We start from the raw sequence: 27,095 nt of genomic DNA, 5'->3' as shown, positions 1-27,095 counted from the left end.
TAACTAACAGCACAGCACCCTTTCGCTCATGTAACAAGTTAACATTCTGGAGAAACCGCCACGTATTTGTTGCGGCCATTTCCAGTGCCGATGAAAATAAGACCAACTTCATTTTTTTTACTCTCTTTACCGCCTACTGTGTTCTATTAAACATTATAGAGAATCAAACTTTGCGTCGTCTTCTTGTCTTTCCCTAGTGATCTGGACATCGATCTTGCTGAGCGTCCAGACAGTCGCTCGACTCCGGCACGCCTCTACAAGTCGTCAAGCACCAACCGCTGCTTAGTACGCGCCGTCCACCCGCAGGTTCACTGAGCTTCCGCTGCCGCCAATCGCCACCTCGAAGACTCACCTAAAGAGGTACGCTGCCCGGCACCTAATTTATCCTTCGTTATTTCCGCCCGTCTTTTGTTATCTTCACTTCATTTAAGTGTGCCGTTGTGTGTGATGAAAACGTACGCGTGAGTAATCAACACCAGCTTGATAAGAGGATATCAAGGCGGTGTTGATACGAAGCAAAGCAACGTGAAGTTTGTACACGTCACCAGAGATTATTTTTTCTTGTCAAGTGTTATTTTCGAGGACAGCGTTATCCGAGTAGAACCGGAGCACATACCCAAAGTCACCTTACGAAGCTACGGCTCCGCCCAATATTCAACATAGTGACTGTTTAACGCTTAGCTAAATTTAGGAGCTGTAGGATTACAACTCGAACGTGAGCGAGGCAATATAGTGGCGGCTGTCGTGTGACATAACCAAGTCTCAGTAAGGCAGAAAAGCGCATTTTTAGTCCAAGGCATAGGCATAAGTGTGGGTTTTTTTTTCTTCTTCTGTCCACTGCTTATCACCATCGCTTTTCAGGGTCCTATGAAACCTGTGGTCATATTGTCTCTTCGCGCAGTGATAAACTATATCTAGAAAACTGAGAGCGCGACAGCAAAAGCCGAATATCGGGACGCAAGCATGATTCTCCGTTATGTTTAATGAAGCGTGGCTACTGTTCAAGTTAGCAAAGTAACTCAATCTGAATCTGGTGCCCTCAAATGCAAGGTCTCTTATGTAGACGACATTGTACGCGAAGACGCCTCATGTAATGCAAATTTTGCATGCATAAAGTGTGCTGAGGGCGAGTAAGTGAGCAAAGAAAGCGTCGATTTTGTTAGTCGTAGCGGCAGCGGAAGCCTTCAACCACTCTTTAACGTGATTAATGATTATCATTCCACAGCACGTTCACAACGCAGCAACACGGTCACCGTGACCTTCAGACAATTTTCCTGTAACGCATTAAGTCAAAGGTATCTCAACCATTTTCTTTCTGATATAAGTGATTCTCACGCAGACCACGAATGCTGCATGCGGTCAGTGCGCAAAACGAATGGCGCATTCATCACGTGTGTTGTGCTCCACGAGCACATGCGCTTCTTTTTTGAACTCCTGCCATTGCTTCTCGAGAGCAGGGTCGGTATTCACGAAACGTTCTTATGCAATAGAATTATCGTAAGGGCTCATTTCCCTTACCATGATGCTAAGCATAACATTCACGAAGGAGGCCGGCCAATGGCAAATCGCCCTTACGAACGAAAATCTTATCGGAACGCGGCCGACACGGCCAGGAATTCAACCCGCGACCTCACACGTAGCCGCACAGGCCGCCTGAGCTTAGCCGTAGGTCTGTAACAATGGCGGCTGAGCTAAATGCCCCACAGCAGTCTATATATTCCTGCAAACTTGAGTAAGGACCCAATGAATGAAGGGTTAGTGTTTTTTTTTTTTTAGAAGCTCGTTTGTTTTGTGTCGGCCGGCCAGAAGACTCATTTCTTTCCTCGTGTACTGTAGCAACAACAACAAAGAACGCGATTGGCTGCCGGGCTCATACGAACGCAGAGCAAAAGCTCTTACTGTGTCACATGCAGAAGTAATGATTCCGGCGGTCGTGCCCTCTCTTTGATGTTTACGCCCGGCTGCTTTCCATTCGCGCTTCCGTGACCATCAGTCCGTGGGCGCACTACGCCGGGTGCGTCGGTCATTCCGACTCATCCCAGGGTGCCATGCTACTCACGGCCGCGGCTTCCCCGTGTCAATTATCTTGTCTCTTTCTTTTATTTCCCCCTCTCGAACCTGCGGCGCTGGTTGATCGGTTTTTGTGCCGAACGCCATCGAGAGCGCTGCGAATCGTCAATTCGCGACTGAACTCTGCCTGCATGCAACTACGGCGTAGCGTTTATATGCGTGTAAGCCCCTCACTCGCTTCTGTGCTATCAGCCCGAGGGGCGCGTCTCACGGGATGCCATTATCGCTGAACGGACAACAGAGGCGACAGCCAACTACGTTTACTCTGCTATTCATGCGACAATGCGAACACGAGCTCCTGACAATCGCCGCGGGGTGTGTGTTTAGCCATCGCTTTCGCCAGGGCTTTCGCCAAACACGGGAAAAAAAATTAGAGTGTATAGAAAGATGGCGCGAGCTCTCTGAAACGCACGAAAACTATAGCACAAGAGGGCCGACAGTTGCAGCTTTCTGCCCCCCTTTTTTTTCCCCGTTCGCAGAGTAAGGTTTGATCATTTGTATTTCTACATATGGAAACTGTTCATCAATTTCCCGCGGGCGTTCGTAGCTGCTAGTGGGGCACGCTCTCTTTTATTCACTGGCTGCGCGCCTATATGGCTTCCTTCACTTTTACACTCGTACGCTGGCATTGATTATTAATGTGGAACGCTGCACTCTGCGTCGAGCACGTCAACGCGTACGCACACGTCCCATGCTTTGGTGATTGCTAATTCACGTGCTTTCAAGACGGATAAAGGTCCGAGCGAAGCTCTCAAGGAGGATAAAGAGAGTGTTGCTCTATGCCATAGTAACCTCGTGTCTTTGCCGCAAAAGGCTGTATGCCGTATTTGAAAGGTGGGGCTCCACTTATCGACTATAACTTTGAAGGCAGAACAGGGTAATAAGTTGGACTTCCTGAATTGGCTGACTATAATAGGTGGCCGGAAGATGATATTATGCATAAGAAACTCTGTGGCAAAGTATTTCGGTGGGCATGAGTGGAAATGCGAGCCTCAATTGTCACTCAGTAATCTGTAGCGTTCATGGTCGGCTGTAAGAACCTCCATAGCTTACAATTTTTCTTTCAAACAATATGAATCGCCGTTCGTTCATTGTTTGCTGAGGTGCGTGATCTAAACTGCACACAGTTGTCTCACCTTTAGAGATTCCTACAAAACAAAATACAAATTTATGTCGGAACGGAGGTGGGTTACCCTTCGCAGGCACGCCGTCTCTCGAGATTGTATAGTGTATTTATGTAGAACAGCACGGCGCTCAATCTGCGCTGTGACGTAAACAATGCAATGAAGCTGCTGCGTGGCCGCAGTGAATGCGTTGCAACGATCCATTGGAAAGGGAGACATCGTAGTACCGGGTTTGTAAGATGGGTGTAACACCTTTCTGCCAGAGTGGGAGCGTTGACCTGGGCAGTGCAGTCATAAAGGGGCGCCGCTTTTAGGAGGGCGTAGGCGCACTTCTGGCGAGCTTACGTGATGGACGCAGAAACGAGCCACTGCCTGGACCAGCCAGAAGATGCAGTGTTAACAGCGGAGCGTCGATATAGGCACATCGGTGGTTGGACCGTGGATGGCGAAGTCGGTATCCCTAGACCAGAGGCTCACATCTGCACTGCAGAGAACGAGGCTTAAATGGCTAGGGTAAAGTGGCAAATCTCAGCGTCAATACTCATCGGAATGGATAAGATTTTTAGCGAAGCTCCTGCAGGTATTTACTGATTTAATATTCAGTTTCGCGTGTAGCCTACCACTCAGATCATATCCGGAAGCGCTTGATCGTCAGGCAACAAAATATACTAAAGTGAAAAAAGAAAATATTCTGCAGCACTTACCGAGTCGGGGCTGAAACCGAGGGCATTTGATACCAAAACCGATACTCTGCTGAGGAACCTATAGGAGCTCATCATGGCAAGTCTCCGGACTATACTTCCCTTTGCAAAAGTACAGGCACGTGTTAGAAGAGATTAACGTCCTGGTAGCTAGGTGAATATATTAATCACCAATGGCAACGCTGCAGTATTGAGAAAAGCAGTGAGATAATGGTCAAGGGCGAAAAAACGAATGCGGCTGAAATTTTGGTCGCCGTTCCAAAGATGAGAATGACATCTATATCCACAACCGACAGTCATATCGTGTTTGCATGTAATTATACTTCCACGTGGAGCTTTGGCACTACAGAATGTCAATATGGTCCTCATTAGAGAGAGTTGTTAATACAATTTTGATTTTAATATTCCGCGCAACCTCGACAAACAGGATGAAGGTTTTTTAAATTATTATTATATTCCCTTCCTTAAATAGCAGTCCACGCTGTGGAGGCTAGAGAGACTTCTTGCAGTATCTTCGTTTGTACTTGGATATAGTTCAATGTTTCTTGACCGCAATTGGGCGCAACTGTTCTTTTTTTATATAGGCTCAGTATTGAAGGAAACAAGTTCTTATCTCTAGAAACAAACACACTCTGGCATGCGGCGGCTAATGCGCCGTTCTAGATCATTTTATTTTTGTAGTCTTTTCGGGTTTTCTTTATTTGCAACCCGTCGCGAGGAGCCTCACGTGCATGTTCGCGCGAGTGAACGCCGTTGGGGTGCAGCGAAGCATAGACGGAACGCGTGGAGTGATAACTTTCCTTGACCGAACTTCTTGCGTGACTTCACAGCGTTGACTGCTACGTACGGAACGGAGTATAGCACCTGCGCAGAAATTGGCACATGGGTGATGCTTGCTACTTCTCTCTCAGGCAAACAGTACCTATAAACAATTGACCGGCTAAAGAAAAAGGTAAACAAGAAAGAGACACAGAGAGAGAAAGAGAAAGACGATTTCTTTAAAACGACTTCCCACATAAAAATCGGCAACTGAGCTCGTCAATGTGTCCAGAATACCCTGTTCCAAAAAGGCTGCATGCACTTTGTGTGCGCGTGCACGCACGCTTAGCCATTGCATGCGTCAACAAGAGCTTCTGCAGGCTGCGGCAAAAGTGCCTCCCGATTCGCACCTTGAGCTCCGGGGCGTCCTCGGCCCGTGCGCAAACCCGGGCGACGCTCTGAACGAGACGATGGCGTTGCTCTGTCCTCAAGAGCGTGTCACGCCACCGCTTCCGAAAACAACGTCCGCGAACGAGTCTACGGTGTTTGTTTCCCACCCGGAGTCTCGCCCGGCCGGCTGTATAAATAATGGAAGCTCCGTGTCTCAGCGATCCGGGGACGCCACGCAGGACGCAGCAGGATCGTTGCTGCCGTCGTCAAAGAGGCGCCTGTCCCGCACGTCTGGAACGGGTGTGGCTGTCTTATTTACGCGCAGGCGTATTGCGCTGCAGGCGTGGTCGGTATGCGGACCAAATCTACACACTGATGATCGCGCAAGCCTTTGTATCTACACGCCTGCACCATTCGGAGTTGGCACTGTCATAGCAAGCACAGGGACTTAGCACCGATCCATCATCGCAAGCGGGCGACTGTTTAAAAAGTTGGAAATCGGACAACTTGGAAAAGCAGATGCTAAAAATAGCTAAAAAACGTACAGCTACTAGAGCAACGAAAGAAGCCTAACGAAAGAAAGTACATAACAAAGAAACGACGTTATCGAAGTGCCTCTAATATAGGGGTGGCTATTTTAGCCTTTCTTTTTGCCATGTGAAATAATGGAAATGAAAAATAAAGTGGAAGAAAAAGCGATGTCCGCACCACGAACGCTTCATACACCGCAAACTTCGCCAGAATTATTTATATGAAAGGTAAGCCTTGCGTGATCGCTTTAAAAGTGTCGGTGCGCACAATTTTCAACACAGGGTGATGCGAATTTCATGGGTGCCAGCGCTTCCTGCGCGTCTAAACGCGACCGCTGAAGCGATTGCAGCTGAAATCCCTTCATAAGATCCAGCACCATAACGACTTGTAAGCACTACCCCACAGCAGAGTGGCCAATTAAATCTGCAAGGGAAGACAGAGCGGAGACTCGGTGTCGGATAGCGTGGTCGCCTCGGCAGGGCAGCTAAAATCACTTCAGTGCGTGCGTTCTAAAAGATGCAGTGCTTAGGCAGCATTGGGCAGATGTAATTTGTTATCTGGATTTCAACCGGCTAAAGGCGTTTCAGTTCTCAGGTTGCGCCAAGGGCATATGAGTCTAGAAGGTAAGCCAGAAAGACACGTGAGCGCCTCTAGAGATGCAGACGTGAAGCTCTCGCTTCAAGAAGTCGGGCAAATATGTTCCGGCTTACCTAACGCTGCGCTTGTAAAGGTGGGCAGGTGAAGACCTGGAGAATGCACTGCGGCAAAAAGGTCGAACGGAGCCAAAATACCTGTAAAAGGACAGCTGACATTTCTACGAGAGAAAAATATCCCTAGATCCTTACCGAAATATCGCCTAGACCCTCCGAGGTATTTTCCGTTGGTTTATTCTTTTTGCTCACCACCCTTAGATCAGCTTTTATTCAAATGGGGAGCTTTGTCTGGCGATAAGAAGTCAATAAATCTCGATGCTAGGTTAGTCAGCGTATATTCCGTGAACTAAGCTGACGCGCTACATAGTGCGCCATGTAAAGCTGTCATGCGCTTGGAACGAGGCCGCGTGAATTCGCCCTCTGTATAACGCCACAGCCACAAGCCTTAGCGTTGACAGGATGAGTGGCCTCACTTCGCCAAAAAAGAAAAAGACCTGACCATGGATTCACAATATTAAAAATTGTGAATATTCCAAGCTGTTTACGTTGGTTACGAAATAAATTAGTTACGTGTGTAATAAGAGAGTCAACAAATGCCTTTTGCTCTTTCGTGTCCTTTGTCCCGGTTTGCCTAGCTTCCATAAACATTGTGTGTAGAAGCTGTTTTGTCTAGAACAATTTAGTGGCCGGGGTAACTGTAAGCTCCATCGTACTTGACTTGCTCCATTTCTGTGCGTTTAGTAGTGAAAAAAAAATTGGAAATTAATGCCATACGAACAGATGGCACGCCTCAAGAATTCACCAGCAATAGTCTCTTTACTATACTATAGTAATACAGTACACTTTGCACAGCATTACCTTCGGACGTGAAAGTTCACTTTGGATGCTGCAATACTTACAAGAGGGCTCTCAATCAATCCCCCATAGCGACATTTCTGGCGACATACCCAGGGGAAGAATAGAAGCTACGGGTCCGCGGTAGATAAGTTCTCCGTCCCAGACTTAATGCTTAAGCTGCACGCAATCCACACGGAATCACATTGCTGACGAAGTTAATGGATTTAATTTTGAAAAAGGCCTGCAACAAAGTTAATGCGTTGAGATTTTCTATGTTTGTTACCGTGACAAGGTTCACTGAGAGACATCAATAACCTTGCCAGAATGTTAGACCCATGAGTGCCTTTCGAAACGCTAGCTTTGAACTAATGCGAAGCCTGAGCTAACGCGCAAGGCACTCCGTCTTCTCGCGGATGACATCGTGGGAACCTACTCACGGAGCAGATCAGGTGCGAGCAGAAAGGCCATCACGAATTCTCTATTTCCTTTTTGTGAGCTGCGCCTGGCCTTGAGCACTTTAATACGTCTTCGCCTTGCGGGACAGAACTTGAAAAACTACAAGACATCCACAACCGTACCTACTGAATTGAGATATTGCATCCTGCATATTTTAAGCCCATCAGGTAGACCAATAAGGTAGATGGCCCCACGCGTAGCAGGCTTACAAATCAACGCGGGTACTGCTACGTTTCATGAAAGCGACTGGCCTCAGCGACAGATTATAGGCGTGAAGCTATAGACATCCGCACGCATTCACACCGATAGTACCTTCTTCCCTCCCTCTCCTTTTTCCCTTAAACCCGTTCCCCTGTGTAGGGTAGCAAACCGGACGTGCGTCTGGTTGACCTCCCCAGCTTTCCTTCCTTCCTTTTCATCCTCCGCCTCTTGCTCGGGGTAGACCCAACACTTGCGCAAAAGAAAATTGGTGGGTTGGTTCTAAGACTGACGACTAAGAACAGTCTAGTATGCTCTCTGCGTGACCGGACTTCTGCAGCGGCTGAGCACTCAAGACCGTGTTTTATATCTCTTGAGGCACTTAAGTCATAACATAAAACGATTTCCTTTCAACGCTTTCGGGCTTCGCTGGCGCTACACTTTTTGCGTCACTGCTTGTCTGGTTTCATGTTACTAGATTGGAAGGTTTCATAAACACCGCCGTTTTACCATTCTCTAAGGCGACACGATTTAGCTTTACCGCAATGAGATAAATTGAACTACTATAGGTAAAGGGACTGAAGTTCGGCTGCCGTTCTTCCAAAAAGAAGAAAAGAAAGAGAATCTGAAGAAACTTAGAACATGCTACGCGATGGTTGAGCCACCCGTGATGACAGAGTTTCACTTCGACCCTATTTCGTATAATGAACATTAACTCAGGTGGGCGAACATTCTCGTAGACTAAGAGCGAAAAGTGCTCCTAATTTCCTATTTGTAGAAGAAGAATCTTGGTACGGCATGAGTGTTAGAGTCCATGTTTTTTTTTCTTCTCTTGCAGCGCAAGTTTCTCCGCTTCAGCAATTTTCTCAGAGAGACGTACTTGATGTATTTGTTTGGAACTTTTCTGCCCATAAAGCAGAAAACACGGTGCAGGTATAACGAGAACACTAAAGTCGCTAAAGTGCTTCGACATCTTCGAAATCTTGTCCCAGATGTGTACAGTCAAATGTGTCCACTGAGAAAAATACAAGCATATCGGCGAATTGACACTGCAGTTATTTCGTGAATTTGCGCTAAGTTTCCACCCACCTCAAGCGGCGTTCAAAGTACGCGGAGAGTGCGCTTACCTTTGCTCCTGTACGTTTCTCAGTAGAGTAGGAACATTGCAACCCTGATACGTGATGCTAGTCCTGCTTTTGTCCTACTTTACTGAAGCGGTGTGCATGATTCCTTGTTGGTATTTTTTTGCTTCACTTCTCTTCCTTTTGTTCTGTTCGGCGAGCTTCAGCATAAGCGGGTACATTGACTCCCTCTGCGGCAATTTTCTCTGTGCATAATTACTTGCATCTCTCCTCCACCAAGCCAGAAAAAAGAGACACGCATCGAAACAGGCCAAATGCCCGAAACACAAATCCCGGCCACTGTCACTGCGACAGACACAGCACAAAGCTGCGCAACGTCGTTAAGGGTTCGTGGGCAACTGCCCGATGGGGCTATAGTAGCTACGCGTATAACGTTCTCGCTTGGTTTTCGCTTCTCGGCGCCCTGCTTTTCATCGCTGCCTGAGAAAGGCTCGCCGCGCGATCAGGCTGACTGCAGGCGTTGCCCCCTCACCTGCGGCAAGGATAAAATGTCGCTCACATACAGAGCGTACGAGGGAGAGGAAAGTTAAAAGCAAGAGGCCTTATTTTTTTATGTGCGTGTGTGCATGCATGTGTGTGCCTGTGTGTCTGTGCGAACGACCAACTTCGATAATAAACTCCTGGGAAGCCGGATGCAGCAGCACGGGCTATTTGAGCGCTGCGAAGGACGTTAAAAAACGAATGCTCTGTGCCCTTATCTCTACTGCACGCTTGGGTCCATTAGAAACGAGAGGTTCGATCCTTTTCTGCCGTCGCCGCTGCTGCAGTTGCACCCATCCGAGACACGAACGACTTTTCAAGCACTGCTATGGGCAGCTCGTAAACGACTGCCACGTATATTTTTAGCGGTAGACGATGGAAAGCAATTTTGGCGCAATGGGCCAGAGGTCTGTTCTTTACCTGCGCTCGTTTTGTGTAACGACGGTTTGATCAAGAGCTGTTCTTTATTGTTGAGAATAGTTTGCGTCTCGGCTAGACGTCGGCTCATGCCCCGATTAATTCGCAGGTCACACCCAACTGCCACAACAAAAGAAACACACCTACTGAATGCCCCACACCTTTCAAAGGGCTCGCACATGAGGAGCGGTATGTTAAACGTGAGACCTCCAACGGCATTGCGCAGTTCATTTTGCTAATCAAAGCACATTTATCTAAGATCCCACGCGCCCTTGCATCGCTTTCGCTGCGTTTATTTTAGTGTCATTGGGCTGCTGAGCACGAGGTCGCGGGATCTAATCCCGGCCACGGCGGCCGCCTTTCGATGGGGGCGAAATGCGAAAACACCCGTGTGCTTAGATTTAGGTGCACGTTAAAGAACCCCAGGTGGTCCAAATTTCCGGAGTCCTCCACTACGGCGTGCCTCATAATCAGAAAGTGGTTTTGGCACGTAAAACCCCATAATTTAATTTTAATTTTAGTGTCAGTTGTTGTTCCTAACCTGCAGCTATCATAGATATAATCGTAGACGTTTGCCTGGCTCGATACAAAAGTCTACCATGCGTGCGCTAAATACAAATGCCACGCTTTGCCTGCGGAAAAATTACAGCTTTTTATTTGAACTCGTAAACGCCTCGTACAACTTGCACTTGCGCTATTGTAGTGACATATGAACCGTGCAAATAAAGATTTTCAGGAAATGGCGTTTGTAAGAGACTACTTGGTCTCTGGGACTATTTGGATTATGTGGTAAACGCAGAAACGCGCTGTTTTCGCTTTCAGGGTGAATTATTATTCGCCGCTGATTCAACGGATTTCAGTCGAAAGAGCAATCGGGACGTTACTGCTTCTTAAAATTTACGTACCGGCTTATTTTAGCCTGATGGCGGTGAGCGAATACTACAATTCGGTGCGTGTCCATCATCTGATGAAGCGATACCCAATTACGCTTACTTTTATTTTTTCTCGTAAAAGCAGATAGCTCTTACCACCTCAGTACTGTTAATGTATCATGATGATGGTTATGTGAGAGCGATTTGTCGGTAACATTGATTTCAATGCCATTAAAGATGTGTCTTCGTAGTTTTCACTGCCCCTTGCAACCATCAGTTCTTCTGAGAATGCAAGAGACCGTTATAGTACCCAGAGATTCATAGCATCGAGTACAATCAGAGCTATATACGCGAAGGTCTGCCCATTTGACTACGCTATTATTATATTAGCTTATCAGCCACTGAATTAATTATTAGTTCACAGAAAGGATAGAAGTATAATTAGTCTTGCACCCAAAGTGCCTTGGTGTGTTGCGCTTCAACGAATGTGCAGTCGGTTAAGCATATTTCGATATGCGTTACGTGCTGACAAGAAAGTGTGCAGTGAAACACCTCTTTAATTACTGTACTCGCCGCAACATAGGAAAGCATGCTTACACATGAGACGTTCTCGATCTATTGTCATAACTGCGTGCGCAGTCCACTGCGACTGCGCGTACGTACGAGCCCTGAATAGTCGTCTCCTCCTGCTAATGAAAGGCCCATTACCGGATGTTCGTTAAAAGAAGCATGACAGTGGGGCGGCACGAGCCCACTTAATTGCTCATAGCTCACTTACGCTTGTAATTTTTCATATAGCGTTCAGGTCGGAGCTAAACATCTGTATTTATCGCCTTATGAAGTTGCTTCTTTTCATTTTCTTACTACCATTTTTTTATATTGTTTCTGCTATGCGAAAAGGAGTAGCCATCACCATTATAGGGCGACTAAATCTCTTTCTTTTATTTTAATTCAAGTAACCAAATTTTATTTTTTTGCACAGCTGAGATATCCCAATCTGTAAAAATACTCGTTCATCTGTGACACAACCAGCAATTCGCGTAAAGGCACTGCTTGCAGAACACGGGAAGTCGCGTCCACCCTTGCTGGCACTGCAGTGTTCGTTGATATTGCATAATGTCGGAGGATGCGTTTTTAGTTGTACCACGCCACACTTCGCTTCATGTGTGCAATGTGTTACCATATTCAGTCAAAGAGTTCGCACAATTCTGTTCCCCTTTTGCGATGATTCAGGCATTCGGCTCCACTCAGAAGGCGTCGTATGGCGTGCAACGACACCTCTTTCGTGCTCGGCCACTTAAGCTCATTAAACTGTCTACAGTTTATAGTACACTACAGCGGCGACCGTCCACAGAAATGCGGTACATGCTCTGTGCCAGACGCCTGGCGCCCAATCTCGGGGGTCGTGCGCTCAGCGTAGGAGTAACTGAACGGGCGTCAGAGTTCAGAAAATCGAATCTCCCCAAAAAAACATCGTTATCAATTAGGATTTGATTGATATTTGGAAAATACTTATTTCGGAACATATCCGGCAAACTTAAAACTATGTGCTAATAAAACTCTAGGTTTCCGCGGGCATTTGGTTAAATTTAATTGGTGACCCGGTGAAGTAACCAAACCGCCCAGGAACCTAGAATTTTGATTTCACGTACTTGACGTTTGCTGGATATATTTCGAAATAAGTCGTTTTCATATAATAATAAAATTTTTAACTAATAGCTAATGTTTCTTGGAGAGGTTCAATTTTTGTAACTCCGATGTCCGTTCAGTTACGCGACGCCGAGCAGACGGCCACCGAGAGAGGACGCAACTAAAATCCCTCGATTATTTATCGTCATTTATCGACATACCGTCACTTTCTGAACTCTGCCGCCGCCACGCGGCCTCCACGCCTCCTCCTCGCCCCTTTTGCATCCTCTCGATGGGAAACGGTTTTGCGCCCGTATTTCTGCACGACGATTGCCCTCCCTACCATTGCCCTTGGAAACGAGCGGGTCTTGCGTTTTTCTTTTTCATTGCAGCCATTTTTCTCCTTAGCTCGGCTGGATGCACCGATGTGCTAGCGCTATGCCGTGATGTTGCGCATATAACTGCAGCAAGAAGCCTGAAACTGGTTATGCAGTTTTTATGATACCACAAGGAAATCGCAACTGCTTGCGGATCAAGCAGTGGCTGCAGAACACTGGCCGAAAGAACTTTGTTCCGACGAAGAATAGTGTTGTTTGCGAGATAAGGCACCTTTCTTATTGCTCGTATCATAGCATCCCCTAAAGCTGAATTTTTTTCATTCTTCCGGCCTGCTCATCAGCGTTTTTGCCGCGACAATTTGTAAACTGCATAAGAATGTGGTAGTCCTCAGTGTACTGATTATTTTGATGGGACTGCATCGCGTCGCACGTCGTCAACTCTTATTCAGTCAGACATGCCGCACTATATGCACTGCTTTCCGCTGTGAACGATATAATGCGCGAAGACAGAGCCTCTCGATCTCATTTTTCGCGATTTTTATGATCCGTTGCCTGTTCTGCTGAAAATCGATACAGCGGCTTGTAGAGGAGCTTCCTTCCCTCTTGCTTCGATGTGTGCGTCAGTCACTTAAATACAATGAATGCAGGTCTTGAAAAAAAATTCATAGCAAGTATACCCGTGGTATTGCGAGTGATGAACGCCGGCTAGTCCACATTGCGTTTTTTTTTTTTTCAGTGTTGAATTTGCTTTGGATTGGGCTACCACGGACGCATGAGTGGATGAGGTAATTGTTTTTCTCACGGATGCAGGCAATGTGCAAGGGGTGTTCACAGGATCGCGCACGCTTGCTCGCAGTGAAATTGCGCAACCTTCCTATCCAGTTTAGAGACCACAGCGCGGGAGCTACTTTCATATGAGAAGACAAACACATGGACGGACGTTGCACTCGCGTCTAATTCATTATAAGAAGGCACGCTGAATACAACATTTGCGGTGGACATGCGCGCACAGGCAAGAAAACGCTTCAAACACAGAGGGATGTGACACAAGCAACACTAGATCAGATAACCTAAAGCATCGTGTTATCACGTGGCGGAAACAAATGTCTGGAGCATAGAAGTCGCCTCGAAGCACCTTTTACATCAGTATGCCCCATTCATACGGCTTTAAGAAGATACCAGCCTCCTCACATACGTTACCTTCAGCATTTCCGACGCTATTATCAGCGTATTATTACGATATGCTCAAGCGATGCTCAAGGAATGAGCCGCCGCGAGAACGACGACGAAGTTTCGGTGTACTTGGTAGAGCATTAGAGAGTTTTAGCAGAGCGTTTACGGTCCGCTCCACTCAGACCGGCCTATCACAACAATTGGCACGCAGGCGCTCAGCAAAACGCTACCGGGAACACTGGCGCGCGTGCGCACAGCACACATAGCGGCAGCGGAACGTGGGACGCTGACCACGTTCCGCTAGGAACCTGATTTAGCGGTGCGTCAGGGGGCGTGTCGATGCTTTCGTAATCGTTTTACCGCCAAGCTGAGAGCACGTCAGTGGCGTCTCTGGGAGACGCGCTTGCTAGATAAGCGAAATCAATGCATTCTATGCAGCCACCGGCGCGCGTGAAACGTGTGCGGAGCGGAGCGCAAGCAAACGCTCTGCTAAAACTGTCTATTAAGTCGTAACTTCTCAATTCCGAGCTTGCTCAAAAATACAGGCATGAATTGGTCCTCGTTGAAATGGTCCTACAACAAGTAACTTCAGTTAGACTGCTTCGAAGTCACTTCGGCTGATACTATACTTCGTTTCACAAGCTGTTTGCAGCGCTGTGGAAGTTAAGGGCCTCTTAGCCAATCAAGGCTGCAGGAGCACAGCAAATAGTCCGTCAAATATTTGGGTGGTTTAGGACTAGATTTAAAACATTAACCACAACAATTTTAAACACTCCGCAGTGGCAATTTTAAAGTATAGAGAGCGCTTTCACTGACAGCGCGACAAGGTGGCGGAATTCTTGAAAGCGTGGCGCTACTTTACGAAGTTTTAAGGGGCTTTAACACACACAACATATTTAACTGCGCATTCAAAACCGGTCGCAGTCAAATATACAGCAAGATTCTGGCTTTCTCTTCAGATGTCCATCGAGCCCGGGGTTCAGCATGTTACCTTATGCGAGCAGTACGTCGTCCAGATGGTTTACGGAGCACGCAAATGCAGTTCGTGTTCATTAAAACAAGGGCAGTGGCAGAGCAGCTTGTGATCTCATCGCTATCACCAACATTGCATGAAGCACTGTTCATCACGTGGATATAAAAGCAGTAGGCGTCTGTAAACGCGACGCTCAGCCAAAAACGGCTCAGTAAAGTCGCTTCGCAACCAAATAAACCCGGCGGTAGTCGAAGGCACGACGGAGGACCAGGTTAGTGCAAATGGGAGTAGGCATATCCGATTGTATTTCTCGGTTATAATGTAGTGCGACGAGCAAGTAGGCAACGTTGCCGTGCTGCATTAGGCCTACACAAAGGCAAGGTCACTAGCTCCACTTGTTGGTGGGCGGAGGATTCGCAAGTTATGAAATCTAAGAGGCGCTGCATATATGACCATTCAAAGGGTATTTTGGAAGCCAAAAGTGAAAATAAAGCAAATCATTTCTGAAAAAAACAACACGCAGGTTTTTCTTTCTTTCTTTCTGTGCAGTTTTCCATTTTCTTAATGCAAGTCATTTAGCATTAGAAAAGCTTCTATACTGCTTGCAAAAAAAAAAAAATTATGAAAGCCCTCGCTCGCTGCGCAAGCCGGTTCATCATGGGCCAAGCGCGCACTACGCAAAGGGCTCAAAGTTTAGGCCGCTGTTATCGTGAATGCAGCAGCGCTCACTTCCGATTTCGTCGGGAGTGGAGACACTCGCAATTTCCCCAGTTTCAATCAGTACGGGGCGAGTACTTGTTATAAATGGTCCGTGCGCTAAGAAAATGTCGTAAGACATTTGTCGCAACACCTTCCGTTTCATAAAAAGCCGAAGCCTTTGTGTTGGTACGTCGAGCCAATGCAGAAACTTGAGCTGGGTTGGAATCGATGGTTCTTAAGACCGAAAAGGAGCTGACCGAGCATGCTCTAACTGTTTAGCTTGCGCCGAGCGAGAAATTTTCGGCTGAGTCGGCAAGATAAGTGTATCACAAGTTCGACAAAATAAGCGCCAGCCACCTGCTTTGTTTTCTTTTTTTTCTTACGTCGCCCAGTGCTTTCTTTTGATTCCCGCGTAGGTCCAATGGCAAGCACAGTCTGAGCGAAGTTGATTACGGCCTCTACGAGCTTCCGCTTAGCGACGACGGTGCAGTTTTGCGACTTCAATGCTGTCATTCTGTACGGCTTGCCGTTAGCAAATCCGAACAGGAGCCAAGATAGCACCTTCTTCGCTACACAAGTATGACAATTGTCTGGGCGTCGCTGGTCATGTCACTATGCCGGAAACGACTAGATAACGTTGCGGCACGTATATGAAGTTGAAATATTGTTTGAGTGCCTTTAGAGCGAGACTGTTTCTCAACAAGGGAACAGTGCCAGCGGCGGCAAAAGCATCTATACGTGCATGTATAGCTCTTGCAGTTCACGTTGCTTTCTCTTTTGCCCATCCACTGAGTGTGCTGTGATTTGCCAAGCACATGAACGTGTCTGCGCTTTGGTCCGTACATTGACCCTTTGAATTAATGACGAAGACGCCGGTTAGTCGCAATACAGGTAATGTGCAGAGGCAAGTTGACAGGAAATGACAGCCGGAAATTGGACTTGAGCAAGCAAGGAAGGCCAGAGACGTCATTTCACTCCTTACACGTGGCAGTCCGCCGAGCAACGTATTCTCTTCCAGACAGCAAGCGTAATGACACATCCACGTGCCACGCAGACAACCTGCACAGAGTAAAAAAGACGGAGGCTGTCTGCAAATGCAGGTAGTTTTGATTACCACGGCTGCTACTAGAGCAAGATATTTTGATGCGCCGGCTACATGAAGGGTGCTGTTCTGGACACTGTCAAACGCCGCCGGGTTGACGTTTTCAGTCGATCAGAGAAGGCGCACTCTTCCTATGAGCCAATCAAAGATGACAAGATGGCGAACTTCAGAACATGGCGAAATTTCCCAGAAAACCACCCTCTGGCGTCACCTTAGGAAAACGAAGCTGTCGTAGCGCTTCCTGAGGTGCGTGAATGAACTTGAGGTGGTGCCTCCACCACAACAGGCCCCCAGGACGTCGTAGCGCAGCCCGTTCCGCCGTCCACTGCACTGGAGCTGGCCGGCTGCCTTTGCGTAAAAGTTGTGACGCTGAACTTTTAGTTGAGAGCTTTGTAGCGGATGATGATCGGCCTAATCTTACCATTTCTGTCCACCAGAGGCTTGAAGCTGCCAGCATTGTTGAGTTTATTGAAGGTGGTGGAGAAGGGCCATGGTTTTCTGTTGTGGTCATTGTTTCTTGCGCGGTCAATCGAGCACTCGGCTAACGTCTACTCGAAGCATTTTTTCCATGATTTGGCTTTCTCACGTGTGCTGATGCGTTGTACAATACAAATCGGACTTGCAGTGTGTCCTCATTATGGGATAAAATTTGCTGAAACAACTAAGTTCGTCACCCCGTTTGTAAGAATGTGTCCAAGCGTGACATCGTACACATAGAAAGAAGGGAGAAAACAGAGAAATAAAGTTGCGAGGTAGAGGGTACGAGGCGAGATAATTAGTCAAGAGCTCCGTATAAACAGCTTGGTCTACGGACAGTCCCCTTACAAATATAGCAATCGCGAGGTCTTGACAATCAGTGCTAATGCGCAGTCTCACTTGAAAACTTGTGGAAATCGGTACGGACATCTAGCCCGCGCTAGTTACATGTATTGGCATCTAGGCGCAACAACACAATAGCTCTGGTATACAGGGTGTCCCAGCTAACTTTAGCCAGAGTTTAAAACTATGCGAATGTAACGTAGCTATACAGAACCAAGCTAATGTTGTCTGCCATCGCTTGGAGATACTTAGACTATTTTTTCAATTCCGCTTACTTAGATAATTAGTCTTAATTATTAAATGAACTTCTCAAGTATGATATCTAGATGAAAAGTGTCGATGAGAAAACTGTAGAACATGAAAAACTCCCGATACAGCTTTCTGTTCCTCAATACGTGCTACATATAAGTGTTTTCCGAGCGTGAAAGAAGCCCGCGAATACACGCAAAGTTCAAAAGGCGCTGCGCGACTGGAACGGAGACAAAGAAACACAAACCACAACACAAGCGCTTGTGTTGGGGTTTGCGTTTCTTTGTTTCCGTCCCAGTCACGCTGTGCCTTTTGAACAGCCGTGAACCAACTCGCCCAAATTAAAGTTTTACATGCTAAGTGCCTCGAGCGGCCAGTCGCGCGAAAATTTTGGGTGCATTTGCGGGATGCTTTCACGCTCGAAAAAAAAAACACTTTTACGTCACATGTATTCAGCAACAGAAAGCTGTGTTGGGAGTTTTTCATATTGCTCTACGCTTTTCTCATTGACACTTTCATCTAATTCTAATGTTTGACAAGTGTATCAATTAATTAAGACTAATTATGTAATTAGGCGGAATGAAAAATATAGTTTGAGTATCTACAAGCCACGGCAAACAGCATTACCTTTGTTCTATCCAGCTACGTGGCATTTGCAAATTTTCTAACTCTGGCAAAAGTTAGCTGGGACACCCCGTATAGTTTCATTGAATGATTTTTTCGAAGACTGCTGAGATACTCCAGTGTCTTGACATTGTAACACGATGCAATTTACACAAGCCAGTAAGCTACATAGGGGTGCTCTGGAAACGCATCAGGAGCTCGCAAATATTACCGAGAACATTACTAAAAAAATAGAGCAGGATATTCTGCCCCGGCGCCCTCCGTGAAGAGGCAAGGTAGTGGTTCTGTTTACTACTAGAGTTGACCCCTTTATTTCCGCCATCCTGCAGCCCTTTCAGTCACTGCAATGCACCAGCGTCTAGGTTTCTGCGGAGCACAACTCGTGCTTTGTTGTCATGTCGGAAGCGCGTTTGAATACACTGCCGTCATCAGCAAAGTTGTCCTTCCGTGTCGTCTTCTATAACAGCAAGCCTCTTGATTTTCAACCGCGTTACTTGTACTTCCGCAGCTTGGAAATCTTCAGAAACTCATCCGAAACGCTCCGGTAAACCACGAAGAAGTAGTTTTGCAGCCGTCGCAACTCATAGCATGCTCGACGGAAGCACAACACACTTCCGGCTTCGTCAACGCTCTTCTGAAACTGAAAGCCTGTGTTACCGACGCAGTTATTCTCGTTTGAAATAAGCACAGCGCGGAATACCGCGTCCAAACAAAGGCAAGACATGACCGTGACCTCCAGCAATGTTTATTCCCGTTCCATAATGCATATTTAGCATGAAATTGTGTGCAAAAGCGCGCATTATTATTATTATTATTATTGGATGGATGTGGTGTTTTGTGGCACAAGGGCCAAGTGTGGCCAAAGAGTGCCAGGATTATTATTATTATTATTATTATTATTATTATTATTATTATTATTATTATTATTGTAGCGTTCCTAACTAGAACGGCAACAGAAATGACATCATTTAAGTGAGACGGGTGTCGTCCGCCATTTTATTCCAACTTCTTCCTTCTCACTTCTCCCCTAGCACCTTCCTTCGTCTTCTTTCATGCGTCCAGCGCAGACCGCTTCACTCTTCCGGATTTCTTTTAATTACACCTCCTGGGGTAATACTTGAATACGTTTCCAATAGCGGCGCACTCCGTTTGGCCCGAGGCTCCGGCGTACCAGACATTCTTCAATATTCCATGCTGGCATGCAGTCTTAATAACTTGAAATGGTCCGCAATATTTTGAATTTGAGGGCACAGCTCCTTTCCTTACAAGGACATAGTCTCCAGGCTGTATGTCCGGTGTCTGGCTACTGTGCCTTTTATCAAAGTTTCGCTTCATGCGGCGCTTGTAGATCTCCTGTTCTTTGACAGTTTTCCTTACCTCCGCAAGTTCGAGGTTCTCTAGGAGACCTAGCTCACGATCTGCAGGAAGTATGGACGCTGTACCTGAAGTTACAAAATGAGGGCTGCAGCCTAAACTCGTGGTGTATGATCTGTTGTGATGCTTCACAGCGGCCTCGAGACAACACTTCCAGCCACCGGCAAAGTCTGGATACATCTTCAGATACTGTTTGATGTCTCGTATGGCACGTTCCGCTAGGCCGTTTGCTGCCGGGTGGTATGGAGAAGAATACTTTATCATGATGCCGTGCTCCTGGGCCCACTTTGATAATTTGGCACTCCGAAAAGCCGGCCCGTTGTCGCAGACGAGCGTCTTTGTGTGTTTAAAACACTCAGCTTTGAGGAGGTCTATTACGCTGTTTGCGTCTTCTTTGCCAGCTTTAGCCGCAATCGTCCGTGTGCACTCATCTATGGAGAGCAAGAAAGCTTGCGTTCGCTTGACTCCTTCCCCCTTCTTTTTGAGCTCCGCGAAGTCCAAATGAATTACTTCGAACGGGATGCTTGAATATTCAGGGTTTGTCATAACGTCTGTCGATTGCTTGAATTTAACTTTGTTCACCTGGCAGAGGTGGCATGTGCGGATGTAATGGCTGATGTCGTTTTTCATGCCCGGCCATGTGAATCTCATGAGCAATTTCTTATAAGTGCGCCAGAAGCCATCATGTCCACCCGATTCAGGGGTGTCGTGGTATAGATGAAGAATCCTTGGAATCATAGTTGGTGGTACGTGATACCTTCCATTGATAAACTGGAGCTCTTCTGTACCTTCCCATAGCTTAATATGATTGATTGTATCTGGATTATTGCTTGATTCCTGTACAAGTAATCTTGATAGTGCGTCAGCGTCAGTGAGGAGTGGGCCAGGACGGTGCGAAATTACGAAATCAAATTGTTGCAGATAGTTCACCCATCTAGCAATGCGGCCTCTTGGCTGGGCCATGCTCAGAAGTTGAGTCAATGCTTGATGGTCCGTGAAAAGTATGAATTTGGCACCTTCCAGGTAAGTACGAAAGTACTGCACAGCTTTTAAGACGGCCAGAGCTTCCTTTTCTGTGGTACAGTAATTGATTTCGGCGGGTTTCAGGGTATAGCTGTAGTACCCCACGACGTAGTGTTTGGTTTGATCAGCTTGTTTGGATAGCTTCTGGTATAGAACTGCACCGGTAGCATAATGTGATGCGTCCGTGTTCAGCACGAAAGGCAAGGAAAAATCCGGTATTCGCAAGATGGGGTCCGACGATATTAGTTTTACAAGCTCACGATAGACAGCTTCGCACTTCTCGTCCCAATGAAAAGACACGTCTTTCTGAGTTAAACGTGTGAGGCACCTTGTTCTCAGTGCGTAGTCTTTGATAAACGCCCGGAAGTGTCCTGCAAGGCCAAGAAAAACGCGCAGGGAGTGCACACCATAAGGCTTTACCAGCTTGGAGATTCTCTCAACCGATTCTTGCTTGGTGCTTTTAGTCTGTCCATCAAACACCCTGCCAAGAAATACTACGGTATCTTGAAAGAACGCACTTTTCTTGAAGTTGACTTTGAGTTGGGCAAGACTGAGGGCATGAAGAACTTTTGAAAGATGACTACGGTGTTCGTCCTTTGTCTTTGAGTAGATGATGATGTCGTCGATGTACACATTGCAAAATGTGCCCAGGTAAGGTTTCAGAATGTCCGTCATAATCTTCTGAAACCACGCAGGGGAGTTTTTCCAACCAAATGGTAGGCGGTTGTACTCAAACAAGTCAAATGGGGTTATGAACGCGGTGTACTTCTTCGTTTCTTCACTTAGTGGAATCTGCCAAAAGCCCTTGCAGAGATCTATTCGTGAAAACCAATGGCAACCACCGGTTTCGTCAATGATGTCGTCGATTCTCGGCATTGGATAAGGTATCAATTCAGTTTGACGATTGAGAGCCCGGTAGTCTGTGCAGAGGCGGAATGTCCCGTCTTCTTTAGGTGCAATAGTGATAGGAGAAGCAAATGGGGATACAGAAGGCCGGATGATACCTGCGTCTAACATTTCTTGCAACTCCTTTTTCAGCCACACCTTTTTATCTCTGGACATATTATAGGGGGTTCTACGAACCACCGTTTTATCTGCGAGCTCGAAAGGAACGACATGGGATTTCATTGCTGGAGGGTAGCTTCCTATGCATATAAGCTCTGGGTACTTAATTTTGATGTCTTCGTGGTGAAAAATTAGCCTTGATACACTAGGTTCTTCACCAGGGTCTTCTGTTCTTATCGTGTCTTCGGCCATTACCTTGTCATCCCAATAGAGGTTCATCTTAAGTTTTTTCATGTCTGGACGGGACAAAAGAAAATCGTAGGTGACATTGGGAATGGCCAATACGTCACTGGTAATAGCATTTCCTTGAAATTCAATAGCCAGGGTTACCCATTCGCTATGCATGGTCACTGATCCATCGTAGGCTTGGACACGCAATGTTCTACCAGCGTGCAGACGACTGGCATCCACTCGAGTCTTGTTGATAATAGATACCGAAGCTCCACTGTCAACGAGAGCCTTCACTTCAATGCCATCTACCTTAATGGGGGCGTACAATAAGCTTGACGACACCAAATATACTGTCTCACTGAAGCTCTTTTTCTGGGGCTTGTGATGCACGGTAGACAGATTATGTGGAAGTAGGTTGCCGTGAACTGCGGTAATTGGTTCTTCACCATCCTCACAGTCATGATTTACGCTTCCCAGAGATTTGTTTATGAAGCTGTGTTCACATTCAGTTGACGGCAACGACTCTAGATTGGAATCAAGTTGCTCTGTTCTACCATCTGGCTGTCTTCTCGATGTAATTCTTGGCACTGAGGTCTGTAGAAAGTTCAGAAGGTCATCAAACGTTCTTGGACCTTTGAGCTGGACATGACAACGGATCTCGATACACAACCCTTGCGTTATCAAAGCTACAACAGCAGAAGACGACAGCTTCGGTTCTGCAGAATACAACAGGCGACGCTTCTCAAGACAGTACTCAAGCAGAGAGCCACCTGTATAACTGAACCGCAGTGCCGCATCCCATCTTTCTACTGCGTTGCCTTCGAAAGCCCCTAAAAAGTTGCTTTTCCACAGTTCCCAACATGTTGTTCCATAATCCATGAGTTGCACGTCATACCATTTTCTGGCTATACCGCCCAAATAGCGGCGCATATGCAAAATCTTTGTGTCGTCGGAGTGCCACAGATTCTTGTCACAGGCGTGCTCGAAAAAACACAGCCAGTAGTGTGCATTTTGCGATTTTCCTTCAAAAACATCTGGTTCAACAATACTTCGTGCTGACTGCTCTCGACTAAGCGCTTGGACGAAAGTTCTCATTATTTCGATCTGTTGTATAATGTTCCTTTGCAGTTCCATAACACTTAAGTCTAGGCTCACCTTCCCGGCAGGCGTTTCCTCTTTGAGGGTGCCACGTCGTATGGGTTCCAGAACGAGTTCGCTCAGTGTCTGCAGTTGTAGATTCACTGTCACCGATCCTGTTTGCACGAGGGCTTGGCGGCTGATTGCAGCTTGTTGCAGTACCACGTTGATCAGCGCGGTAGAACTAACTTCAAGAGGAAGGTCCGTCGCTGGCTCACCGTGCACTTGGTATCGGGTGAACACAACAGACTCTGATGACGCCTGGTCGACGAAAAACGTCACCCACATCGCTGGTCTTCGAAAACTGTCGGCTGCGCCAAAATGTAGCGTTCCTAACTAGAACGGCAACAGAAATGACATCATCTAAGTGAGACGGGTGTCGTCCGCCATTTTATTCCAACTTCTTCCTTCTCACTTCTCCCCTAGCACCTTCCTTCGTCTTCTTTCATGCGTCCAGCGCAGACCGCTTCAATTATTATTATTATTATTATTATTATTATTATTATTATTGGTTTTAATACACCTGGAATTGATTGGTAAGATTGGTACACGCAGCCTGCTGTTGGACTTTCTGTCCTTCTGTTCCGCTTCAGCAGCATAAATTGATCGCCCATTCCTGCGACAATTGCCCCTCGAATGCTCACGTTATAGGTGCCCCTCGTACGGACATGTCCCTTGTGCGTTCCGACAAGTTTAACCCGTCGCAAAAGATAACTATCTCTGCGTCGGCCCTTAGCCAGAGTTCCTCCAGTGGCGTACACGAATCCTCTCGCTTTGCTTTCCAGCAGGGTCATCGTGATGGTTTATATTATTTATTCTCCACCTCCACTTTTTCATTGGTTACCAAAAAAAAAACGATATTGATGACCAAGTAGATCAGCTTACAGAGCACATTTTGAACAGCATGCGCAAATACATTCCCCTCTACAGACCTAAACGCTCTAAATATCCTCGCTGGTTCTCATCTGAACTAGTGCCCTAAAGTATGAAGATTGCGCGCAGTGAAAATTCAGAAGTTCGGTGCCTAATGAGTGAAGAAAATTCAGTTGTTTTTGTTTTAATGTTCCCTGCAAACGTCTCTATGAGCGAGATCATGACTCATACATTGCATTCTAGGAAAGGGGCGCCTCCGACCGGCCGGCGGAATTTCGGACGTACATCCGCAAACGCTCTAGTGCACGTTTATGGCGTTTCCTCCTGCTCGACTCTAGAGGAGCAGAAGTCCAAGCAACTGCGGAATTTTCTCCTGCCCAGTTCCCATTCTTATACAAAACTTCAGGCTTCAACGCTGGTGTCAGTCCGTAGCACACTATGGTTCCTACATATAGTGCTGTTGCTTGATGAAAAGGTCGTCAGTGAATGCCTTAAGCATTTGAAACCTTTCCTATCCTGTGGCCCTGATGACATACCCTATAACTGGCCCAGTATTGACTGCTATATTTAATAACTCTCTGAATACTTCCACTTTCCCTCACATATGGAAAACTTATTTAAGCCGATGTCTCCAATTATCGCCCTATTTCTCTTCTCTGTGCCACGTCTATGGTTTCCGAGCTTGCTCGTCACAACACATCGTTTTTTACTGTGAAGAAATCATTGATTCCTAATCAGTATGATTTGTCACCGGCCCCTCCACTATCACAAACCTCGCAAAACTTTCATGACACAAATCTTTGCGCCGGTACTTCAAAGAGGGCAAGTTGACACCATTTACGGTGACCTCAGCAAAGTTTTTGGTGTATTCAGCCACTCACTGCTTCTGATCAAGGTTACGCACTGTGATGTTGACTTGTCAGTTGTCGATCTCTTGGGCAGTTATCTTCTTGATAGACCATGTTATGTTGACATCAATGGCTAAACGTCTTCTTTTTATATGGCAACTAGCGGCGTCCATCAAGGATCAGTATTAGAATCACTGCTTTTTCTAATTTCTTTATAATGACGTTCATTCCGTTATCCGGAACTCTTCTTTCCTTCTATATGCCAATGACATAAAAAATTCTAAAGAAAATTCACACTGTTGATGACTGTCGCACCCTGCAGTCGGACCTACTTTTCTATATGGTCCAAGGATAATAACCTCTCCTTGAATGCAGCTAAGATCAAAGTCATGACTTTCACACGCAAGGCAGCAAGCATTTCTTTTTCTTATTCTGTAGATTCTGTACCGTTATGCAAAGTCTGCGAGATCAGTGATCTTGGTGTACTTTTCGATTCAACCTTACACTTTGTTGCTCGCACGAAACGCGTTGCTATGCAGGCGTTTAGTCTTGACTATCTTTACAGACTATCGAGAAAATTCTATTCTCCTACAACGTTCCGCAAGTTGTACACAACAATCTGTCTTCCTCAACTGGAATACGAGTCGGTCGTCTGGAATGGCTTTTCTAGATACAATGGGGACATTATAGATGGGGTTCAGAAAAAAAAATTATAAGCATATATCATCACCGCTTTGTTAACACGGACACTGGACCATGTTCTAGCATTGTTGGATTATTGTCATTGCGCTTACTTCGTTGCCGTCGTAATCGCGCTGACCTTCAATTTCTTTTCACACCCCTTCACTGTATCCTCACCTGTCGCGAACTCGTCAGTTATCTCATGCTTCGTATTCCGCGCAAGATCACCGGAGAACACAGATCTTTAACTTGCTTTACTCCTGCCTGTTATCACCAACACTCATCCGTCCACAGAATACGTCTTCATAACGCTTGTTTTCGCGATTTCGGTATTTTTTATAACTCTCTGTTATTGTTCTTTTCCGACCTTTGCAACCTTTGCATTGTTGCGTCACTGTACGCGCACACTTCTTTTCAGAATTGTTTTTTATTGTTCTTTTCACTTAAATGTTTCCCTGCAGTTCTTTGTTTATTTTGTGTATCTGTTTTGAGTGTATGCGCCAGCACTCAGACCTTATGGTTGGTTCCTGGGTACGGTAAATAAATAAATAATAATAATAATAATAATAATAATAATAATAATAATAATAATAATAATAATAATAATAATAATAATAATAATAATAATAATAATAATTATTATTATTATTATTATTATTATTATTATTGCTGTTGTTGTTAATAAATACTTTATTGAATGTTTGGTTATTATTGGTTTGAAGTAAAATATACAATTTGCAGAAAAGGAAAGACGCGAATGAGCGCGCAGGCTACTGCCACAAACTGCGCCGACTGCATGAACTGCCTGACTTTGTAATATTACTCCTATTAATTTGCGAGTAAACTGTCGGCTGTGCATAATAACCAACGCTTCGCAACGGTGAAAGAGGGCACGCAGTCGCGGCACTGAATTCCCAGGGGACCTAACACCGCATTATGCCCATTAGTGTGGCGTTCTCTTAAACACTCGTTTAGGCACCTGCCTGCCAGTGAACAGGGTAATGTATAACACAACCATGGTACAAGGCACAAAAAGTGTCCTGTGTTTCAGGGAACACGCACACGGACGAGCTGATGGAAAAGTGTGCACACACTTGATTGTCTCTCTGGAGCAGGGAGAACAACCTTTACGATAGCAGGGCTGCCCGACAGTTGTTGGCCCTGTAGGAAATGTCGGGTAGATGCGGTCGCGTATCGAGCCGACTCTTTTCAACGACCGTGCGCCGCTTTTGGGCGCTGTCGCCACGTCTGCTCTCTTCAAGCAGCTTTTCAGCTGCAGCGGAAATTAAGCCCTTCGGGTAAATCAACACATTGTAGACGGCTGAGTTGTGCTTCAAAATTGTGTTGCGTTAAGTGCGGTCATGACCCCCTGAAAGCATTTACAAAAAAAATGTTGATCATGTCTCTTTTGACAAGTTGTTAACGCGCTGTCTAAAAACAGCGGCTTTCCAGTTCTCGGTTGAAACAAGCAACATTCATGTCCCCTGAAGTGACAGACCTCGAGGTCCGATGACAATAAAGGACTATTGGCAGGTAGGTTGTGTGTTAATTTTGACGGCAGAAAATATTTATCAAACACTTATACAATTTTACAGAGCGCATCCTCATAATAATCATCGGCACTATTATAAGCATGAAAAACAAAATTAACGAACCTGAATACTTTAATGACGAGAGGTCCAACAAG

At 46.1% G+C, this 27,095-nt stretch overlaps 1 protein-coding gene across 8 annotated transcripts in view; it reads left to right on the top strand.

Moving 5' to 3' along the window:
• LOC135902899 (neuropeptide F receptor-like) overlaps positions 1-27,095 on the top strand; it is a 424,407-nt gene that overhangs the window by 247,527 nt on the left and 149,785 nt on the right. For all 8 annotated transcript variants that reach the window (XR_011511175.1, XM_065433213.1, XM_070531292.1 and 5 more), the window contains one exon: positions 198-360. The gene's annotated coding sequence lies outside the window, so the exon portion shown is untranslated. The remainder of the gene's footprint in view (positions 1-197; positions 361-27,095) is intronic.

This window comes from Dermacentor albipictus, chromosome 1 (genome assembly GCF_038994185.2).
Source record: "Dermacentor albipictus isolate Rhodes 1998 colony chromosome 1, USDA_Dalb.pri_finalv2, whole genome shotgun sequence".
In the NCBI taxonomy this organism is placed as follows: domain Eukaryota; kingdom Metazoa; phylum Arthropoda; class Arachnida; order Ixodida; family Ixodidae; genus Dermacentor; species Dermacentor albipictus.
This window is presented reverse-complemented; position numbering and strand designations above follow the sequence as displayed.